The following is a 20520-nucleotide window of genomic DNA, read 5'->3' as shown; positions in this document are numbered from 1 at the left end:
CCACAAAACAATCCTCTCAATCCAAACAAGCTCCCAATTGAAACAAAAATGATAAAAAAAAACACTCTAGAATTCCTCAAATTGCTTGCACCAAAAGAACATGAGACCGACAATGTTGATGATAACCTCATAATGACCAAGCTCTTACCATCAAATTCCTCACTATCTCATCACTTCACAGCACATCAAATAACAAAAGGAGCCAAAGACCAGAGGATTATTTTCCTACCACCAAAATCCACATACTCAACTCTGGAAAAAAGTTAAAACGGACTAGGGGAAGATTAGACTAACACCAAAAATAGAAAATAAAAGGGAATGAATAACTCTATCTAGATTATAGTGAATCAATAAATGATTTATCAACTCGCCATTACCTTTGCATAAAAGGTAACACATTGACAGGAATAGTAGTATTCTAGGAATGTGAAGAGTTCTCATGAAGTAACAACTATCACTAAATATTTAGCTGATTTTACAATCTTAAACTAATGTTTAGCTGGTTACAATTTGCTAGTAATGCTTCCTATATATTGTAGACACCCCATTTTTGCATTTGCTTGATTAATCAACTCGTCAACCCGATCACAACGATTCCTAATGATGGATGTTTATTCCAATACTTTATTTTGTTATCAGATATGTTTCAGAAATTCAGATGAGGTATCTCAAACAAACAAAACTGTAGAAACCACGCTGCGCTAGGAAAATATAACCCCAAAAATATAGAAATCATCATTTTTCAGATAAAAAAGAAGTTTCACGATAAAAATCACTAAAAAATGATCAAAATACCCCTAATTTCAAAACATCCCTAGAGCCTACATTATACTTAGGAAAATCTTTTTATACACATAAAATAACAAATCAAAACCAAATAAATCATTTGGCCAATTTTCACAAAATTCAATAAAATTACGAAATACCCTTCATAAAGTTCGTGACCATTTCCCACAAAAAAACTTCATAAATGACACAAATCGATAATCCCATCAAATTTCTTACAAAAAATCGATTCCAAAACATCTTAGAACATTGAAAAACGACTTAAAACGCAAAAAGTCATCTCCGAGGGTAAAACGGTAATTTTATAATTTTAATAATTAAAATTTTTAAAATTAATAATTAAAATATTAATTAATGTAAAGTGAAATCTTAATTAAAATTAAAGTCAATCAAGTAAGACTAAAGTCAAAAATTAAAGTCAATTAAGTAAGACTAAAGTCAAAATCTTAAAGTCAATCGAGTAAGACTAAAGTTAATCTTAAAGTCAATCAAGTAAGATTAAAGTCAATCTTAAAGTCAATCAAGTAAGACTAAAGTCAAAATCTTAAAGTCAATCAAGTGAAACTAAAAGTCAAAACCCTAATAAAATTGTAATTAAACAATAACTCTATTTAAAACAATCCTAATTAAACAATAAAACAATAACTCTATCTAAAAGAATTATAATTAAACACTAACTCTATCAAAACAAGCACTTAAAAAATCTATAAATAGGGGTCCCTACAACCTATTTTGTATTAAAAAATAAACCCTAGAAAAAGTAGGTCAAAAAGGTTCCTAGCCTCCCATAAACCTTGATTTTGAAGCCTCAACTCCTTACCTAACATCTATATCTCAACTTTAACTCAAAAAATACCTAGAAATCCTTCCAAAACACCCTAGAAATCTATAAAAAATAAAAAAAAATTCAGAAGGAGATACTTTGTTTTGGAGATCCAAAACGAATTCGGTGACAGAACGAAGTGAGGAATGCTGTACGAAGCATTATTCTACCAGATCTGAGGGAACAAGACTGTTGTCTTCGTAAAAGTAAAGATTTAATTTTTTTTATTAATTAGGTCTTTTTAACAATGTAGTTCTATTTAGGAATTAGCAGAGACCAGCATTTGCCGGGCGGGATTGGTGCCTAATACCTTCCAACCCCGTAACGTGATCCCCGGACCCGTATTTTCTTTCGTAAATTAGTGTTATTTACCTTTTTAGAGTTAATGTTCGGTTCCTAGACCGTAATAATTAGGTGGCGACTCCCAAACCTCAAAGGTCAAAAGCCTATTTGTCAGATTTCAAATATTAAAAAGGGTCATTGGGCCCACATTGATTATCACATTGATAATCCAACAACACAGCCTTTTAAATTTCATAAAAATATTCATATTCAAAGAAAATATTATTTTTCAATCTTGATCCAAGGTGTTGAAAATGGACGGCCACCAAGCACCTAAATTTAAAAATAAAATTCAACAAAGAAAAATAATTTTTTTTTATACTTCATATAATTTGTTCTCGACAATAAATTCATTGCATTGGATCATGTTTTTGAATGTCACAAGGTGATTAGATTGGAAAGTTTTCTTTTGTTCACTATTGATAGGAGAGAAAATTATAGGGGTGCACACTGGATCGGGTAAAACCAAGAATCGAATCAATCTAAAGCATTTTGGATTGGATTGGTTCGGATTGAGAATGGTTTGGTTCGGTTATGGATTGTAAAAAAAAAAATCGATTGATTTGGTTCGGTTGCGGATTAGGGGTATAAATAGAACTGAACCAATCCAAGAAATAAAATATACTCTTAAAAGACAAAAAATAAAAGCATTCAAACAATACTCAAAGTCTCAAACTCCTTTCTTAATTTCTTTCATCTATTATTTCTTATTCAAGTTCTCTGAAAAAAAACCTAACCGTTTGTCTCCCTCACCTCACCACCTAGCCACCTCATCGGAAAACACAAAGGTAACTCATCTCTCTCTCTCTCTCTCTCTCTCTCTCTCTCTCTCTCTCTCTCTCTCTCTACTATGCTAGTGTGTTATGAAGAGGTGAGTGTTAAAATTGATTTTCTTTCTTTATTTTCTAATTTTTTTCATGATTTTTATTTTTAATGTATTATGCGTGATGTTTTGTTTATATTGAAATAATAAGTATGTTGATGCTTTGTTTATGCGTATTATGTGTTATGTGTGATGCTTTATTTAATATTTATTTTGCTTAATTTTAAGTTTTAAATATTTTAATTTTACTATTGAAAATATTAAGTAAGAGAACCGAAAACTGATCTGAACCAATCCGAACCAAGGATGATTTGGATTGGTTCGGTTCCATAGGGTAATTGGATTGGTTCAATTTCAAATTTGTGGAATCAATCATGTTTGGTTTGCTTCCGATATTGCCACAAATCCGAACCATGTGCACCCCTAGAGAGAAGGGGGCGTTCGGCAAAAACCACGTTCTTTTATCAAAATTCCAAAAATATTTTCATGGTTTGACTACACCTAAAGTATAGAAATAAAATCCACGTGTGTCATTGTAACACCCCGGATTTTCAACTCATATCTCGAGGAAATTAAATGGTGAGATTTGGAAGAAAATATCGAATGAAAGACTTAGAGTAAAATACTCGAATATTACTATGATTAATTTTAAGGAAAAATCGACTTCGCCATTAGTTTCAAAATGATCGTAATATATACATAAGCCTGTAAGCAAGTTCAAATTCGAGTTCGGAGGAAAAAGTTATAAAATCCTCGAATTTCGTGTTAAGTGGGACCCAAAATAGTAACTTTTCGTTAGAGGGAGATTCAAGAAAATTTTACTACACCATTAGAACCACAACGAAAAATTATTTGAAATGGTATATTCGTTGGTCGTTTTCCAAGTCCGAATAGTTAAGTTACGGTCGAAACTAGAAATAAGGGGGAAATTACAAGTATGCCCCTCAGCTTTATTATAAAAAGGAATCTGATTTCTTTTATTTCATTCTTTCCTCTTCTTCTCTAAGAAACCCCAAACGACAGTCACTTCTCCACCCTAGGATTTCGACCCATTGCCATCAAGTTTGTGCGCAAACGAAGCTGAGTTGAACCTCGACGAAGAAGACAAAGTTGTCGGCCACGTCGAGAACTACAACTTCACCATCTTTACTTACCCATTCTTGTTCGTTTTCCCCATCCTTCATCAAAATCAGCCGGGTAGCTCGAGTAAACCTCAACATCTTCCATCCGAGGGCTTCATCGAGTTAGGAGCTAGGTCTATACTTCATTATAGAGAAAGGAGAACGTCATTGTCGGATACTTTGCAAACCCTCGCTCGTTTCGCATCCAAGTCAGCCCAACCTCAACTCTCGAGCCATCCAACCTTGAGTGTTGTAGTGCTAGCTTGTATCCTTGGCGTCCACAACCAGGTAAGGGACTTTCTTTCTATTGGTAACTTTAGATTTCTCAAAATGTGCATTTAGGTTATTTTAACGAAACTTATTGTTTGCTTTTGAATCGTAGACGGTTGTTGTTTGATTTCAAATTCATGATAGAAGTAGGTGTTTTATTTATGTTTTATCGAACTTTGATAACAAAATCGTGGGTGGGTTGAATGATTCGAAGAAGGGAAGAAGAAATCGAAAAAGGGATCGAAAAACCCAAAAATTGCGAGTGAGGTTCAGGCTGTAGGTGGGAAGGGTCGGTGCCACCGGCACCTACCAAAGGCATTCTGTCGGTCCCACCGACAGAATGATGTTTCTGCCACCGACGAAACCAAATAACGCGAGAAAATTTTGTTCTGTCGGCAGGACCGTCGGTCCCACCGACATCTGCCGATGACCAATATGTCGGTTCCACCGACAGAACAAGGTTCTGCTGCCGACAGCATTGTTCTGAGTCAGAAACAGACTTTGACTCTTGGCCTGACTTCCTAACACATTATACACTATTTTTCACCCTTTATTTCATTAAAAACATTTACATTTACTTTAAGTTCTTTAATGAAATTAAGGTTTTACCCCCTATTTCGGAATAATGGGAATGGTTTTAAGATCCAAATCTCAAAAGATTGAAATCCGAATTTTGGTTTCAAAAACAAAACGTAATTTTTGACGTTTTCGACAAATTTTCAAAATGAAATAACTTTCGCGTTCCTTTGAATTAGATTACAAAAACTATATGGTGTCGAATCTCATGATCGAGACTTTCATTTCGAAAAACACTTGAAAAATTGAGTTTCTGACACTTAGCCAAAATTTTACCAGCTTTCTCTATTTTTAACAGCCTTGGTCCCGAGCATCGCTGGGACTTTGTTTTTTTATAAACTTCGATGATTTTCAGTGAAAAGATCAAAATAACGACTTTGAAATATTGAAAATGGATGGTCGATGTGAAAAGATGAAAAGTGAGAATGTCGAGAGAATGGGAAAAGGGAATGAACGGTAAAATGTCAGCATCACGCTCGAGGGGTGATGTCTACATTCTACATTGTATGTTGTGTGTAGGTTGGTGAAAGGATATCCAGGTTATTAATGAAAGGGTTGCATGTTTATTTCTGATTATGTTAGCGCGTGCGCTGAGTACTGTTGTTTATTTTAAGCCGATTGGCCACGGTTGCATGGTAGGAACTGGATATCCATTCTCAACCCTATTCTGTTAATTTCTCTTTTGTTTTAAATGAAAAATCATATATGTACGTAACTATTTTGTGAGCTGTTAAAGGGTTTGTAAATGCCTTAAGGGATAGTGCATCACATCATCCGGAGAGGTGCACTATCCTGGGATGTACGGTAGGGACCACCAAACTCATACGTGGTATGGGACGCGTATGAGAGTGGAGTCACAACTGGAATCCGGGTTCATTCCTTACTTATCTTTACCAGTGAACGTGTATTGTAAAGGTGGTCGTATACGAGTGGAGTGTCATTTGGGAATCACATGCACGCCTGATAGGCATAGACGAAGATGATTAGTCAGTGATCACTAACAATCTAGTAGTAGTCGAACGTTCTGACACATCGAAAAGAAACCCATTGCTTACGGTCACGTCAAACGGCCAGCCTGAGCCGGATAAATGGTTCCGCAAGCGTGGTAGACACGACCAGCCACAAAATCAGGAACTACAATGTTGGTGGGGAATATCATGTCTTGACTGGGAGCGATCCAGTCGTGAATCCCAACTCTTTAATTCCAATACTCCACCATTTGTATTATGTATATGTCGTTATATTTCGAATTACAAATTGAGAAGCATGTCTATTATTTCAATGTTGTCAACATTATTTACATAAAATGGGAAATGTATAATGAGTATGGATGATTGATGTTATGTGTAATTTTTAGAACTGTTTAGTTGCTCATCCCTGGCTATATTTACCAGTTGATCGTATTTTATCTTGTAAAACCTTGCATGTATTAAAATGTTCAGTATGCTTTATTCGATCATGATTAGGAAGGGTTATTAGTAAGAATTGGCTGTGGACTTACTGGGTAACCATTGTTACTCACCCTTTCCTTCATATTTTTTTTAGTTTCAGTATTTGCAGCTACCGAGGCAGGCGTAGAGTCAGTAATTGAGGAGTATCTGGTCGATCATATCGACGATCAGAGTTTATTGCCTGGTGAGCACTAGTGCCACATCCCTTAGTGTTGTCAGTTTCACCCAGGGTATACGTAGTTTTTGGATTGAGAGTTTAGGCTTATGTTAGAGTGAGAGTGTTTTGGTAAGCTTGTATATTGATAAATCTTCCGCACTCTGATCTACTTACATGTTAGATGTAATTAGTCTTTCGCTGTTATTTTCTTGTATCTACATTTTATATACAGGTTTTGTTATAAATTGGTTTATCAGATTTGAGTTTCGTGAAACGCTAACATAAACAGAGGAGATCATGCCGAAATTTCGAGGTGCCACCTAGTACCTTGGGATTTGACCTTGGGATTTGTGTTAGCGTTTGGCGAGGCGCCACAGATGGTATCAGAGCACAATATTAGATCCGTATGGGATACAGATCCATTATGTTTTGGAGAATAGACTGATACCACAGGCATTAAAGATAATCATAGAGTGTTACTAGGAGTCCGATATCTGAGCTTATCAGTGGTTCCGTATTGGGATTACGAGCTCTCCTGTGTCTAGAAGTCCGTAGAGCCTAGTAAACCTAAGATAAGATTCTAGGTTCATTCTATAGTAATGAAAATGGTGTTCATTACTATATTCCGTATTATAATAATGGTTAATGCTTTCGTAAGAATGATGTTGACATGGATCTAAGGAGTACCTTACTTCTAATAAATAGTAGATTACTGAACTCGCAGGTTAGGAAAGATGCAAGGAAGTAGAGTTACAACTGGACCCATGACGCGGAGTCAAAGTGGTGGGGAAGACCTACTTGGGTTGAGTAAACTGACCAAGATAGAACAGTTAATAGAAGTAGTCTCGGAATTATCCCAAAGTCAAGCACGCATGGAAAAGAGACAATCAGAGATGTTTGAGGCTCAAATGATTATAGTGAGGCAACTGACAAAGAGGTTAGAGAAGATAGAAGAAAAGCTCGACCATTATTTTAGGGATAAATCCCAAAAGAACCATAGAGTAGATATTCCAACACAAGGAGGACTGCGGGAAGAAATAAGGACAGTACAATCATCGCCTCCAAGCCTATTTGAAGAAGGAGAGTTAGGATCCAACAAGAGACAAACAATTACGAAACTAGTAGGGTCACGGAGAAAACGACCCTACATAAGTAGCGAGACTATAGAAATACCCATGCAAGAAATGAAGGAGTTTTGTAAGAAACAACATCATATGATGTTAAATCGATCGAAAGAAAAAGTGATAGCGTGTTATGAATGTGGTAAGTTGGGACACATAGGGGTGCAATGCTCAGGTCCACATCGACCGATTAAAGACGCGTGGCTCAGAAAGATGTTAGACGGGCAAGTTCAAGGAACAATAAGGTCACCGGATTTTAATAAGATCGATGACATGCGTATACCATCACAAGCAGACCGAACTAGTGGTCGCAAACGGGAAGGGGTGGAATTACAGACGTGCCAGGGACAGACCAGTCAACCCTCGACTTCTCTTCCTTCCAGATCAGACCCGGCCAAGAGGCCAATGTATTCGAGGCCAATCTCCCCGGGATCAGTTTACCCACAGAATAAAGCTACTCAACCACCGACTTGTGGGGTTCCTTCATCACCAAGTCATAGAGCTGCTGGAATTCCAACGAGGCCAATAGGGCCAAGAGTACCAACGAGACAGACCCAGAGAATTCAGACTCCAGTTTGCCAACTGCTCACTCTACAGAAATCTACGAAGATGAAATCATTAACATGTTATGGGTGTGGTCAAGTGGGACATATTAGAAGAGAGTGCCATCTATCACAACCGCAGGCAGGGATTGTGACCCAAGAGGAACCAACTATCTCCGATAATGTTTTAGAAGGTACGATTTTTAATTATGATGTTAGAAATTGGAGTTCTATTCAATATTGATTCCTTTAGATCATATATTGTTGCTAAAGTTTTGCACACTTATTGGAGCCAGTAATTTATTGAGACGGATCGAGTAATAAAACTAGTTACAACACTATCAGAAAAGTTGTGAAAAACTATGGGACAAAGAATGTTGAGGAGATAGGCACAGTTAGGTAAGGTAGGAAGGGTATTATGAGTAGAGATGTGTATTGTGGTATAAGTATATTCAAGACGTGATAATAATATGGTGTTGAGTATGTGTGAATTAAAGCTAAACGTAATTGTTAAAAAGTGATGTTAGAATGATACCTTGGGAAGGGAAAATGAGGTTCTTTGAAGATTAAGTAGGAACCTACAAAAGAAAAATTATTAGGTATGGAATCGAAAATTAAAAAGTTTGTGGATGACAAGAATGAACGAGCATTTTGAAGTAAAACTTGATGTGTGAAAGATGCGCTTCATTAGGAGAAGTAAGAAATAAATTTATGAATGGGGGAGCATGTTGAATTTGACGATTGTATAAGTGAATAGTATTGTTAAGACGATTGGAATGACGGTAGGGAAGAGTTAGGTAGAAAAATGTAGTTTTGAAAACAAGGTGGATCAATATAAGATACGAGGAAGAATAATGTTATGATAAGGTTGCATTAATGGTGACTTAAGGGAATTGTGAGAAGATAGATGAAGAAGGTAAGACAACAATACTGTTTATGAATTGAAATTCACGAGAGATAGTTGTGAGATTTGTAAAGGCTAATCATGGTATTATCAGTATTGGGTGATAAGTGGAAATATGTATGATTTAGAAAAAATATATAGTTACATGAATAAGAATTAATTGATATTACAATGATATTTAAACAGTAGCCGGCCAATACTGTGATTTTGGGAGTAGGGAAAGAAGGCATGTGACTTGCGGCTTATGGTACCGTTTGAAATAGTTGAATGGATTTTAAGTAGGTACACCGCGTGTTCTACGTGCTATGCCGAAGAAGTATTTGTTAGACCCTTCACGCGTGATTTAATTGTGAAACAATTTGTTTGATGTAAGAGTTACCCTCATGATTAAGATTTTTAAATCACGAAGATTATGACAAAGGCCTTAAGGAGACATCACGAAAAGCAAAACTTGGAATATGGAGTCGAGTGTAGAAATATTGGTGTATTGGGAATAAAGGTTTGATGTGATTTGTGAAGTAGTATTAGTATAATGGTGTTTGTAGTAAAACAGCGTATTGAAGAGTGATTTTCATTGTATGTACAAGTACGCATAATAGGCGATGTAGTTGGTAAGGAAAACGATGATAAACGATAGAGGAGGTATGAAAGAATTATTGATAGAAATTGATGGGAAATTGACATGATGTGAGTTGACTGTATTTGATGATTATACAAATGATAAATTAGTTGGGGCATAAGAATGATTTGGAGTGATTAATGCATGGGTGTATTGGGTTGATGAAAACTATGTAACATGCAGTTAGGAGTTATGAAAGAAATGGCCTTGAAAACCTGAATGAATGATAATCACATAGAAGTCTTCTTGGTTACACATGTTGTGTTAGTGAGGTAGCGGAAGAAGTCCGATAAGATATGATTCAAATTTCGAGGACGAAATTTTTATTAAGGGGGGAGAATGTAACACCCCGGATTTTCAACTCATATCTCGAGGAAATTAAATGGTGAGATTTGGAAGAAAATATCGAATGAAAGACTTAGAGTAAAATACTCGAATATTGCTATGATTAATTTTAAGGAAAAATTGACTTCGCCATTAGTTTCAAAACGATCGTAATATATACATTAGCCTGTAAGCAAGTTCGAATTCGAGTTCGGAGGAAAAAGTTATAAAATTCTCGAATTTCGTGTTAAGTGGGACCCAAAATAGAAACTTTTCGTTAGAGGGAGATTCAAGAAAATTTTAATACACCATTAGAACCACAACAAAAAATTATTTGAAATGGTATATTCGTTGGTCGTTTTCCAAGTCCGAATAGTTAAGTTACGGTCGAAACTAGAAATAAGGGGGAAATTACAAGTATGCCCCTCAGCTTTATTATAAAAAGGAATCTGATTTCTTTTATTTCATTCTTTCCTCTTCTTCTCTAAGAAACCCCAAACGACAGCCACTTCTCCACCCTAGGATTTCGACCCATTGCCATCAAGTTTGTGCGCAAACGAAGCTGAGTTGAACCTCGACGAAGAAGACAAAGTTGTCGGCCACGTCGAGAACTACAACTTCACCATCTTTACTTACCCATTCTTGTTCGTTTTCCCCATCCTCCATCAAAATCAGCCAGGTAGCTCGAGTAAACCTCAACATCTTCCATCCGAGGGCTTCATCGAGTTAGGAGCTAGGTCTATACTTCATTATAGAGGAGAAGGAGAACGTCATTGTCGGATACTTTGCAAACCCTCGCTCGTTTCGCATCCAAGTCAGCCCAACCTCAATTCTCGAGCCATCCAACCTTGAGTTGTAGTGCTAGCTTGTATCCTTGGCGTCCACAACCAGGTAGGGGACTTTCAATTCCTATTGGTAACTTTAGATTTCTCAAAATGTGCATTTAGGTTATTTTAACGAAACTTATTGTTTGCTTTTGAATCGTAGACGGTTGTTGTTTGATTTCAAATTCATGATAAAAGTAGGTGTTTTGTTTATGTTTTATCGAATTTTGATAACAAAATCGTGGGTGGGTTGAATGATTCGAAGAAAGGAAGAAGAAATCGAAAAAGGGATCAAAAAACCCAAAAATTGCAAGTGAGGTTCAGGCTGTAGGTGGGAAGGGTTGGTGCCACCGGCACTTACCGAAGGCATTCTGTCGGTCCCACCGACAGAATGATGTTTCTGCCACTGACGAAATCAAATTACGCGAGCAAATTTTGTTTTGTCGGCAAGACCGTCGGTCCCACTGACATCTGCAGTTGACCAATATGTCGGTTCCACTGACAGAACAAGGTTCTGCTGCCGACATCATTGTTCTGAGTCAGAAACAGACTCTGACTCTTGGCCTGACTTCCTCACACCTTATACACTATTTTTCACCCTTTATTTCATTAAAAACATTTACATTTACTTTAAGTTCTTTAATGAAATTAAGGTTTTACCCCCTATTTCGGAATAATAGGAATGATTTTAAGATCCAAATCTCAAAGGATCGAAATCCGAATTTTGGTTTCAAGAACAAAACGTAATTTTTGACGTTTTCGACAAGTTTTCAAAATGAAATAACTTTCGCGTTCCTTTGAATTAGATTACAAAAACTATATGGTGTCGAATCTCATGATCGAGACTTTCATTTCGAAAAACCCATTTTCAATTTCGAGAACTTTGAAAAATTGAGTTTCTGACACTTAGCCAAAATTTTACCAGCTTTCTCTATTTTTAACAGCCTTGGTCCCGAGCATCGCTGGGACTTTGTTTTTTTATAAACTTCGATGGTTTTCAGTGAAAAGATCAAAATAACGACTTTGAAATATTGAAAATGGATGGTCGATGTGAAAAGATGAAAAGTGAGAATGTCAAGAGAATGGAAAAAGGGAATGAACGGTAAAATGTCAGAATCACGCCCGAGGGGTGATGTCTACATTCTACATTGTATGTTGTGTGTAGGTTGGTGAAAGGATATCCAGGTTATTAATGAAAGGGTTGCATGTTTATTTCCGATTATGTTAGCGCGTGCGCTGAGTACTGTTGTTTATTTTAAGCCGATTGGCCACGGTTGCATGGTAGGAACTGGATATCCATTCTCAACCCTGTTCTGTTAATTTCTCTTTTGTTTTAAATGAAAAATCATATATGTACGTAACTATTTTGTGAGCTGTTAAAGGGTTTTTGAATGCCTGAAGGGATAGTGCATCACATCATCCGGAGAGGTGCACTATCCTGGGATGTACGGTAGGGACCACCAAACTCATACGTGGTATGGGACGCGTATGAGAGTGGAGTCACAACTGGAATCCGGGTTCATTCCTTACTTATCTTTACCAGTGAACGTGTATTGTAAAGGTGGTCGTATACGAGTGGAGTGTCATTTGGGAATCACATGCACGCCTGATAGGCATAGACGAAGATGATTAGTTAGTGATCACTAACAATCTAGTAGTAGTCGAATGTTCTGACACATCGAAAAGAAACCCATTGCTTACGGTCACGTCAAACGGCCAGCCTGAGCCGGATAAATGGTTCCGCAAGCGTGGTAGACACGACCAGCCACAAAATCAGGAACTACGATGTTGGTGGGGAATATCATGTCCTGACTGGGAGCGATCCAGTCGTGAATCCCAACTCTTTAATTCCAATACTCCACCATTTGTATTATGTATATGTCGTTATATTTCGAATTACAAATTGAGAAGCATGTCTATTATTTCAATGTTGTCAACATTATTTGCATAAAATGGGAAATGTATAATGAGTATGGATGATTGATGTTATGTGTAATTTTTAGAACTGTTTAGTTGCTCATCCCTGGCTATATGTACCAGTTGATCGTATTTTATCTTGTAAAACCTTGCATGTATTAAAATGTTCAGTATGCTTTATTCGATCATGCTTAGGAAGGGTTATTAGTAGGAATTGGCTGTGGACTTACTGGGTAACCATTGTTACTCACCCTTTCCTTCCTATTTTTTTTAGTTTCAGCATTTGCAGCTACCGAGGCAGGCGTAGAGTCAGTAATTGAGGAGTATCTGGTCGATCAGATCGACGATCAGAGTTTATTGCCTGGTGAGCACTAGGGCCACATCCCTTAGTGTTGTCAGTTTCACCCAGGGTATACGTAGTTTTTGGATTGAGAGTTTAGGCCTATGTTAGAGTGAGAGTGTTTTGGTAAGCTTGTATATTGATAAATCTTCCGCACTCTGATCTACTTACATGTTAGATGTAATTAGTCTTTCGCTGTTATTTTCTTGTATCTACATTTTATATACAGGTTTTGTTATAAATTGGTTTATCAGATTTGAGTTCCGTGAAACGCTAACATAAACAGAGGAGATCATGCCTAAATTTCGAGGTGCCACCTAGTACCTTGGGATTTGGCCTTGGGATTTGTGTTAGCGTTTGGCGGGGCGCCACAGTCATTTTATCACTATGTTCCCACATGCATACTTTCTCATGCGCCTTTAAAAAATAGTATGTGCAGAGTTATCTCTTCCATTATCGACGTCACATAAAGTACTAGTAATTTAGTCATACTCTTCACTGTTTTGTTAATTTTTGAGATATCTCTATGTTTTCAAATTGATGGCATGCTACTTTGACTTCAATCTTCTCTAATAGATTAATAGAAAACTATTAAATGCCTTAATCCTCAATCTTTAGCCCAAAAATCCTTGATATTTTTCTCGCCAGAACTAAGTCATCTTTAATCTCTTTTATGGTGAATTAATTTTAATCTATAAATCAACTTTACCTAATCGATCATTTTCATTTTCAACCTCTTCTTAACCCAACATATGATTTATTTATTTTTTCGAATTGTGTTGGAGTAACATTAAAATGTACATAGTGGGGGACATTTCTGACGTGGATGTGTATCAAAATCATAGATTTTTTTTCATCAAAATAAAAGTGAGATCTCGATGAAAGCATCTTTGATTCTGACTTATCCATTTTAATGTTATTTCAACATTTGACAGGGAAATTTGATTTTTTATAATTTTAATTTTGATTTATAAATATAAGTATTTGAAGAGCATTTGAATTATAATAAAAAAAATTCAAAATTTCACTGTTAAATCATTAAAAAAAAAGGCAACAATGCTGATCATGGGGGCAAGCCTTGTATCATCAATCTGTTAAATCATTAAAAAAAAGGCAACAATAATGATCATGGGGGTAAGCCTTGTATCATCAATCTGTCAGATGGGTCTTTCTAAAATACCATGAATAAAGGATTTTTGGCACATGTTGAAGATGAGGGTATTCTCGGTTAAATTATTAGAGAAGACTGAGGTCAAAGCATTCATGGCATCAGTTTGAAAACATGGTTCACTATCTATTAAAATCTAAACCACCTAAAAGTATCCAGAAAAAAAAAAGCATATGTCCAAACAAATAAGGAAAGAAAATGCTAGCCTCACTCACGCTTGGCTCAGTCAATCGAGTTGACGGTTAGGATACTAGGGATTCCAAAGAAAAATGTATCTCTATGAAAAGTTTTGCTAATCTTTAGTAAATCTATGTTTTTCCACCCATCTGGGTTTAGGCTAGAAAAGTCCAACAAATAAACGCATTTACATTCGCAAATCCCTATCTTCTTCGATATTCACACAGACGCATCCCAAGACCATCCAATAGTATATTTGCTCGTGGTCACGGGTTGACACTTATTATATAATATTACCATGTTTTCCACTATATTTGGGTGTGATTCCAAAAAGTAAATAACGGCCGCAGCAGCAGAAGCAAGGGAAGAGGGGAGCACTGGAACTTCGCTACTTCATCATCATGCGGAGAAGCACTTCACAGCGGGAGAGATCGTGAGAGATGTGATCATTGGCGTATCGGACGGTCTAACTGTCCCCTTCGCTCTTGCTGCTGGACTCTCTGGTGCGAACGCGTCGTCCTCTATCATTCTCACCGCTGGCCTTGCTGAAGTCGCTGTTGGAGCCATCTCTATGGGGCTTGGAGGGTATGATTCTCATTTCCTCTCTTTCTTTTATCAAACAGACGGTTGAGATAAGAGGAAAGACACAGATTTCCTAGAGATTAGTAGAGGTTTTCTAGAGATATATATATTTTTTTTTGTTCTTTGGAAACTCTAGCATATCAACTGGCTGTTTGATGGAGAGCAATTGTTTTCCTTATCTTTCTCAGAAAAAAAAAAAAAACCCCTAAAATTTACAGGTGATTAGAGTCACCCAAAATGACATAAATGCCCTTATCTTCAACAATAATGTCTGATCGAAGATGACTGATTTTGAGAGAAAAATAGGGGGGTTTTTATTTTTAGTTACATCTTCAAAAGAGGAGGGTGTCTAGGTCATTTTCTGTTAGTCTTCAATAGTAGACCGAGGCCAAGTGGCTGTGTCTATATCACCAAAAGTGATATTTACGAAAATGTAATCAACTTTTGACGAGTTTACTATTACAAAAATGTGAGATTCACTTTGCAGGGAAAACCAGTGAATCTATCACTTTAAACATTCAATCTCGCCACTTGAAAAACCTGCCATTTCGCACCATCACGTTTTGGTAATTAAAATGATCCTAATTTGAGAGTTTCTTGAGAGAGAGAGAGTTGTCGCTTTGATTCTTGGATATTCGCTGAGCAATTAAAGAGCTTGATCAAATACACCTTAAGTGTTGCACTTAGGGGGTATCAATGATCCATTCTGAGCTGGTTCCACATACACCCAAATTCTCAACCTAAATAAAATATACTTCACATTTTTATCGATTTCAATTATGAGTATGAGATCCTTAGAACAATACCCAATGATTACCCAATAATCATTGGGTACCCGTGCGATAACCATTAAGATTGATAACGTTTTTAAGTATTGGATTAAAAAGATAATTATTTATAAATATAAATTATTTAACTTGTAATTCCACAATTGAAATTTAAGATCAACAATGAATTCTCTAAGTATAACATATTTTTGATAACAAAATAGTGGAAAATTATAATACGGACCATTCATTTGTTGTGCAAATTGTTTAATATGTGGAATGAATGTCCACGTAAAAAAAAAAAAAAAAGTTAAAAAACTAAGCACTTCATATTATGTTTATATTTTAATATTAGCCCAAATACATTTAATTAAAGATATCTCTTTGATAATGGTCAGATGGACTACTAATTTTATTATAAATGTTATAAAAAACTAAATTTACTACTGAAGTACCCATTGGATACCCGAATGAGACCTAATTCTTATAAATTCTTTATGATAGTTATCCAGAATCGGACCAAAAAATAATAGGGTCAATAATGATCAACCGCGTAAAAATCTTACAATTAAAAGTTACCTATCAGATTGATTTTTTATTATTATTATTATAATAATAATAATTATTATTATTATTATTACTATTATCATTTTCAGTTAAAGACTGAAACCCAGCCATACGGAAGGAAGTAATAAATTAGTTATCCAGAGATAGCTAGAACTACAATTGTTCCCTTTATATATTGACGAATTATGTTAAATGTGAAACAATGAATCATTTCTCTACGTGCACATGAGAGAACAAAAGGAAATCATCAACCTTCCTAATACAGGTTCTTATTACTTAGATAATAATTATTTTTTAATTGATTACTTAGATAATAATTATCATCACATGGTCGTAGGATAATTTTTTGCATATAGAAAAGTTAATTTGGGGTTTCATAGCATCTCACATATAACACTACATGTATTGAGTGCATTCCTAATATGGGTATTTTTGTTTTTAAATTGAAGATGCCTTCAATATGTACACCATCTTATGATTGATTGATCGGGATTTTATGAAATTTTGGATTAAATTTTTTATGCATAAGAAAAATTAACAATTGTTTTATATGTAAGTTGAGAAATTATTTAGTGTATAATTTTCCATAACGTTTACACTATAAAGGCAGCTGAGATTGGAGAGAAATTATCGCAATATGGGCTTGAAGCACAGGAGTATGCGCCCGTGGTGAATGCTCTTCGGAAGAAGCCCCAAGCATGGCTTGATTTCATGATGAAGTAAGTTTTATGGGCCCACTTAGCCCATGCTATCCCAACTATATATATATATATATTTTGTTAAACTTAAATAAAGAGAACAAATAAAAAACAAAATTTCTGAAATCCCCTATTTGGATTAGCTCTGGGTTTCTGCTTCCATGGAGAGTAACTTCTCATTGAAACTGGAAGTTCAAAGCAAATATTTGGCTACTTTATAAAAATGAGTTTTCAGCACTAATGGTGTCAGAAGCTTGTTTCGGAGCTAATCCAAACAGATAACTAATGCTACCAACTCAGATGGTTAGTGGGTCCAAAAGATACTTTTGTAAGATATCCGCTTTAGCTCAACAACATCAAGACTTTTTTTTTTTTTTTTTTAACCTTTTAATTTTTAGGAAGACAAACGAATTTGTCTCTAAAAAGACGTTTATGTGAAATTCTCAAAGAGTAATGATAAAATGACTCCCCTGACATGATAAGTGTGAAAATCATAGATTTATACTCCTCGAGAATGTGTATTCCGAGAAATACAACTCTATGGTTCTCACACATGTTAGGTCAAGGGGAGTTGATTAAGTATGGCAGGTGGGGGAGGAGTCATTTTATCACGATTCTTAAAGAGTAATGATAAAATGACTTCCCACGTGGCATACTCAATTGACTCTCCTAACGTGATAAATGCAAGAATCATAGATTTGTGTTCCACGGTATACAAAACTGCACATCCCCATAAAAAGTACAGTTAAAAATTTTAGAGAGTACAGATCTACTATTCTCACACATGTCACGTCAATGAGAGTTGAGTGAGTATGCCACGTGGGGGAGTCATTTTATCAAAATTCTATGCGAAATTACATGGTTTTCACTTGATTGTCGAGCTAATGGATCTCCAATGTAGATCCCACTCAAGAATGAAAATGAACATTTCATCATGGGCTACTTGTTATTTATATTATATTATATATATCCAGACACAATAACCTACATCGAGAGTCCTCCCTTTCTTCATCATCAATAGACAATCCACTACCCAAGCATGGAGCATGTGTCCAAACAAGCCACTTGGTTACTTTTCAATTGACTATAGGTTTATGTTTGATAAAGAACCACGCCAAAAGTGGTACCAATATTCTTGAAGTGATCCTCAATTGAAGTTGGTAATATTTATTTTTGAGTCAATTCATATTTTTTTGATTCGTAATAAATTGACTCAAAAAATGTCATTCGAAATTCGCTCACTGATGTGATATGAGCACAAAATCATGATTCTTTTTCTTCGGGATACAAAAAGACAAAGGTGAAGCTAGTAAGGAGCATGTGGGGACAATTGCCCCTACAAAACATCTTTGGATGGTTTTATATATCCTTTAATTTGAGATACCCCGCTATTTTCAACTTCTTACATGCCCAATTGCCCCCACACCCTTACCTCCATCCAATTTCATCCCTTTCCCTTTCAATTTTTTGAAGATGACATTGCCTCTTGACTTAGGCCTTCTCTCATAGACTAATTGGAAATTACCTAAATATTATGTTCTTTAACTTCTACAACAAATAAAAAAACTCTGAATTTATCCTCAACACCATTCTACAGTCAGTTAATACCTTATATGCATAATCCTCAACATAAAATTATTAGAATAATTCATCTCCAATCCAAGGTTTAAAAAAAAAAAATTCTTTTCTCAAAATCGTTGTTTTCAACATTTTAAGATTATCGTTTTAAAACATATTGAAGCTCTTCAAACTTGTCTTTAACATATTTCCTTAGAGCAACCACACATACACACACACACACACACACAAAACAACTTTTCTTCCCAAAAATCTATCTTCTTCAACCTTCCCCCAAATCCTATCTTGTTCTTGAATTTTGATCGTTGAAGGAGCTAAATCGAACCTTTCGGTTGAAGACACCTAAATTTTTTTTCTTGAAAGTTGAAGATGAAAGGTTTTCAGAAAAGAATCTAGGGTACTCGGCGAAGTTAAAAGACGAGGGAATTTCAATCATTTTATTTAGTTTCTCATGGAAGTGCATGTCAAATCAAGGGGTATTTCTTCCCTTTTAAAACAAGGGGTATCTCTAATTTTCAAAAAAATTGGAGGGTTTCTTCAAAATTACCTAGCCCTACAAAACGGTTATATAACCTTTAAGAACATTAATTTTCAGATTTTAAAATCGGTCGATAAGTAGTCATTATTTTATAAGTTTGGAGTATAGTCATAGTCTAATGAGTCTGATTTTGAACAAACCCTCTCTTTTACATGACATGTGGCTTCTTATGTAATCCATCAAGATAAATTCCCCCATCATGGTCTAGTGAATATTGGAGATAGCTCCCTATGTTTTGAACTGATTATATGCTCAATTGACCTCGGTCTTCCCTTATAGACTAAAGAAAAATGACCTAGATGTCCTGGTAGTTGTCATTTTTGTCATTCTCATCTTATCCAAGAGATTGAAGATGATTGGGCCTTTGAAGAAAAATCAAAGTCTTTTAAGATCATTTTTCATTATTCTATAAGAGATCATACCGAGATCAAGGGGCATATCATGAGTTTAAAAACATAGGGTATCTCGAATTTTCACAAAACATTTTATATGTAAAGGAGAAGGTTCCTTCAATTCTTTGACACGAGTTGATCGCTTCAAATTTTTTTCCAATATAAAGGTGTCACCTCCTAATATAAATTTCTGTCATACATTTCCATTAATATTTATAACAAAGGCTCGAAATGGGAACAATGGATGCAGGTTTGAACTCGGATTGGAGAGGCCTCAGCCAAGAAGAGCATTGGAGAGTGTGTTAACAATCGCAATCGCCTACATCATAGGCGGACTGGTCCCCCTAATTCCATACATGTTTGTCCCGATAGCCCAAAAGGCAGTCATGTTCTCTGTGGTCCTGACCTTAGTGGCGTTGCTATTCTTTGGATATGTGAAGGGTCATTTTACTGGAAACAAGCCATTTAGGAGTGCCTTCCAGACCACTTTGATAGGGGCTGTTGCCTCTGGGGTTGCTTTCAACATTGCTAAGGCTGTGCAGGTATAACTCCTCTTACTAATCTACAAGGTCTCTTGAACTTAAAATTTTGGACAATTTCTTAGTTTGATCGTTGAACCATTTGAATAAATTTCTTAGTTTAAATGTATTTGTCTTAGGTGCATGGTTTTAAAACCAGGTAGATATACCAAGTTGACCCATCTGAGTAATTTGATTATTTTCGATGATTCAAATTATATACAATAATTATAATTTTTTTATTATAATAAAGTGGATTAATAGATGCACATACACAAAATCTTTGTTTTATTACAATACTTAGTCCATATCAAAAACCCAAAATCTGGTGAAGTTGGCCGCTTTTTCTTATACTAGTTAATGTGAAATACTTAAAGAGTTAATGTGAAGGGCTATTCAAATTGACCATCTTGCATGGTAGCCTTTGCTCACCCAAGTTATCATTTTTTTTTTCCTATTGATAAGTAAGAATTCATTAAAAAGGGCAAGATTGGCCGAGATGACCAACCAAGTAAGAACCAATACAAAGGGGACTACTCAATAACCATTCGACACACCCTATCCCAATTTCCTACAAAGTCTTCAAAGAAGACCC

At 35.7% G+C, this 20520-nt stretch overlaps 1 long non-coding RNA gene across 1 annotated transcript; it reads left to right on the top strand.

Moving 5' to 3' along the window:
• Window positions 1-14579: 14579 nt before the first annotated feature.
• LOC147381441 (uncharacterized) lies at window positions 14580-20259 on the top strand. The gene is made up of 3 exons (XR_015174572.1): window positions 14580-14870; window positions 16808-16920; window positions 19658-20259. It is a non-coding gene; the product is annotated as an uncharacterized LOC147381441 (long non-coding RNA).
• The last annotated feature ends 261 nt before the right edge of the window (window positions 20260-20520 follow it).

This window comes from Akebia trifoliata, unplaced genomic scaffold, assembly GCF_017979445.1.
Source record: "Akebia trifoliata isolate Shusen 1 unplaced genomic scaffold, ASM1797944v1 Contig00492, whole genome shotgun sequence".
NCBI classification, from domain to species: Eukaryota; Viridiplantae; Streptophyta; class Magnoliopsida; order Ranunculales; family Lardizabalaceae; genus Akebia; species Akebia trifoliata.
The sequence above is the reverse complement of the archived record's forward strand: the minus strand, read 5'-3'. Positions and strand labels throughout refer to the sequence as shown.